This window comes from Mus caroli, chromosome 7 (assembly GCF_900094665.2).
Source record: "Mus caroli chromosome 7, CAROLI_EIJ_v1.1, whole genome shotgun sequence".
In the NCBI taxonomy this organism is placed as follows: Eukaryota; Metazoa; Chordata; class Mammalia; order Rodentia; family Muridae; genus Mus; species Mus caroli.
The window spans coordinates 37,380,200-37,384,066 of NC_034576.1; the positions used below are offsets into that span (position 1 = coordinate 37,380,200).

General features: G+C 47.7%; 1 non-coding gene across 1 annotated transcript; it reads right to left on the minus strand.

The window, feature by feature from the left end:
- Window positions 1-3,414: 3,414 nt before the first annotated feature.
- Window positions 3,415-3,475, minus strand: LOC115031587. The gene has a single exon (XR_003837264.1). It is a non-coding gene; the product is annotated as a U7 small nuclear RNA (small nuclear RNA).
- Window positions 3,476-3,867: the final 392 nt, after the last annotated feature.

Genomic DNA, 3,867 nt, shown 5'->3' on the forward strand with positions numbered 1-3,867 from the left:
AAAAAAAAACTGACTTTTTAAGAAACTTACAAAGTGAATGCGTTGTAATTGTTTTGCAGATATAACTTCAAGAGAGACCCCTGTCCCGCTGCTCTCCTGGTCCACGTACCCTCCTCCCTGACCCCCTGACTGTCCCCGCAGCAAACACGTTCTGGGGCCCTAAGAATGTGAGAGGGCTGAAGTCGGTAGGTGGGGAATGGACTCGCCTCTCCAGCCCAGGAGAAAGGAAGCTGGTGTCTGGCTCGCCCGTGCATCCTGGCGGGGTGATTATCTCAATAATAAAGGACAGGAAAATTTTTATTTCGTGTAAACAAAACAAAAACCCGGCCGTGATTCATTAATGTCATTGAAACGGCATGCAAATGACAGGATGGAACTTAGCAGAAAGCAGCTTGGTGCAAACAACAGGCATTGTTTGGGAGCGCGGTCCTCATTCGTTTCAAATCCACAGACACGATTTCCTGGGTGTATAATTGTCCCCCCGCCCCCGACAGCGAGGCTGGGCCCTTTGTTTCCCTGGCTCCGCTGTGTGGAGCCGGTGCCGTGCGTGCAGCACCCCCGCACAGATGCCGCCCGGCTTTTGTTTTAGAGGCCGAGACACAGAGAGCCAGGCGCACGTGTGTCGGGCGTCCCTGGGCACAGTCCCCCTCCTTCCTGCGGGCCCCATTGTCTACCGCCTAGCGGCAAGTGGCTTTGCAAATGGTAGGTTTCTGCAGCTATTCCGAGGAGCTGCTTAACAGACATCACTTGGCTTGCTGAGATCGGTCTCTGCGAGCCCAGGCACCAGCAGGGCAAATGCAAAGTGTGTGCCTCTGGTCCCAAGAACAATGTGAGCCTGAGGAGAGGATTTAGGTCTCAGAGAAATCAGTGGGTTTAGGCCTGGCACCCAACAAGGAGGTACCCCTCCCCCGCAAAAGAATCTCAGTGTGTCCCTGAATTCCAGTCCCAAAGATGATCTTCCAACACTAAAGTCACCCTATTCCAGAGGGATGGGAACATGGGCTGGAACTCTAGGCCTTTGACTTGAGAGGATTTTCAGCATGGAATTGGGGAAGGAAGGGCACAGGAAACCTGCCCACTGTGAGGCAGCTGATATGTTACAGTTTGTAGGCTAGGGAGGGATGAAGTAGTGTCCGGAGATAGTGTCCCTGACAGTTAAATCAAGACCTTACCAGGTGTCGGTTCACTTATGTATCCCCAGAGACCCAGCTCCAGAAGAGCCACTTACAAATTCCAAAGCCTTTTGGAAGGCTCAAACAGCGCGTCTTCAATCCTGGATAATGCTCTGTTGTTTTTCCACACGGTGTGTGTGTGTGTGTGTGTGTGTGTGTGTGTGTGTGTATGTGAGCGCGTGCACACCCAGTGTGTTTTAGCCTCTACTCGAGTTGGGGTGGTGAGCAGCTCAGAGGTCCAGGAGACCTTCCCCTCTGCTTTGACTCTGTTTTCAACAGCCTGACACTGTCTTCTATTCCCAGAACAGCCTAAGAATTCACCCGCCCGGGGTTGAAGAGATTGTTTTTAAAAGTTAAGAACACAGAAATCAAGTGGCCTGAGCCTGATTCCTAGTACCCACATAGGGTAGTTCATAATCACCTATGACGTCAGTCCCTGTGGTGTTGGAGGTCTCTGGGCTCAGGGGTACACACATTCATGTGCACACATACCCCATACCTATATTCCCTCACCACCCACCCCCACACACACACTGCACATTAACTTTTTAGTGTGCAACTGGGGGCCTCCATGCTTCCCTGGACCTAGGATCTGCCCCTCCAACAGCAGCAGCATCTCTTGGCTTGACAGTGTGTGAATGACATAAGGTCAGAGACAGCTTCCCAGAGTGTAGTACTGGTGGGGGACTCTCCATAGACCTTATTCTCTTGTAGGAAGGATGACTGGCTTAAAAGCTGGGTGTGCAGCCCAGGATTTGAGGGTTCCCCTTTCGCAAGGATGGTCCAAAGCCACTGCTGTCTGTGATGGTTTCTTTTTTTTTTTCTTTTTCTTTCTTTTCTTTCTTTTTTTCTTTTTTTTTGGTTTTTTGAGACAGGGTTTCTCTGTGTAGCCTTGGCTGTCCTGGAACTCACTTTGTAGACCAGGCTGGCCTCGAACTCAGAAATCCGTCTGCCTCTGCCTCCCTGAGTGCTGGGATTAAAGGCGTGAGCCACCTATGATGGTTTCTTTTTTTCTTTTTTTTTTTTAGATTTATTTATTTATTATATGTAAGTACACTGTNGCTGTCTTCAGACACTCCAGAAGAGGGCGCCAGATCTCGTTACGGATGGTTGTTAGCCACAATGTGGTTGCTGGGATTTGAACTCTGGACCTTTGGAAGAGCAGTCGGGTGCTCTTACCCACTGAGCCATCTCACCAGCCCCCTGTGATGGTTTCTTTAGCTGTCAGTTTGACTGGACTAAGAAGCATCTAGTGAGGTGGGCATGGTGTGTGGGCTTGTGCACAGGATAAGCTAAGCCTCTGATTTCTCTATGATTGATGACACAAGAGTCTCACGTGTGGCAGCATACAGCACCTCTATCTTAACACAGCCAGACTTCTATTTTTTTATTCAGACTATTCTATGAAGCAGAGCCTGGCAGCTCATATTGGTATTCTTAGCCCTGGAGAGGCTGAGGCAGGGGGATAATGAGCTCAAAGACAGTTTAGGCTATGTAGTCAGATTCTGTCTCTCAAGACCGGTGTAGGGAAGGGGTATGCCATGGCACACACCTTTAATCCCAGTACTATGAAGGCAAAGGGGGTATGCCATGGCACATACCTTTAATTCCAGTACTATGAAGGCAAAGGGGGTATGCCATGGCACATACCTTTAATCCCAGTACTATGAAGGCAAAGGGGGTATGCCATGNTATGCCATGGCACATACCTTTAATCCCAGTACTATGAAGGCAAAGGGGGTATGCCATGGCACATACCTTTAATCCCAGTACTATGAAGGCAAAGGCAGGAACATGGCTGTGAGTTTGAGGATGGTTTAGTCTATATAGTGAGTTCCAGGCCAGGGCTTCATAGTGAGACCCTGAAGAAAGAATGGAAGAAGAAAAGGAGAAGGAGGGGAGAGGAGAGAGGGAGGGACAGGCAGGCTGATGACTTGGGGGAGTCATATTAATGAGGCACACTTCTGGGCGTGTCAGTGATGATCCTCGCAGAAATAACTGTATTCTGAGGACTCTGACCTCCCAAGGTCCAGCCTCGGCTTGGAGAGGGGCTCTAGGGAAGGGGTGCCTGGGCGTGGCCAGAAGAACAATTCCAAGTTCATCTATGGCTTTCTGACAGCCTTGTGCTCTGCTTGAGATAGCTCTCCAGACAGCTGAGCTCTTGCTAGAAAAAATTCTAAAAGCTCTCTAGATAGCTCATGGGTTTTCCAACCTAAGTCAGAAAAGCTGCTAGAAAATATTCTTGGGTTTTCTGAGCAAAGTCAGAAATCCTGCTAAAAAAAATTCCAAAAGAGCTCTCTTTGCTCTCTAAACCATTCTCCCTGGGTGGCTTTCTCTTGCAGACTAGTCTTTTATATTTTATTTTTTATTCAGATGAAAATATACTCATATATATATATATATATATATATATATATATATATATAATCAATTCAGTCATTTACTCCAAGTTCCCTTTTGATTATTCTGTGAATCAGCATTTTATGACTACAGGCCCTTGATTCTTAGGAAAAGACAGCAAGTACATTTTTTTTTTAGAAAACATGGCAAATTGAATTCAGAGATCCACCAGCCTTTATAAGCACAAACAATAAATTTAGCTGGGTGGGATCTTGCTCTGCGATCCGCACTTCCTAAATCTCTTTACCTCCTTCCTTAATATCTTTCTGACGAGCTGGCTCATAGTGCAGCACCT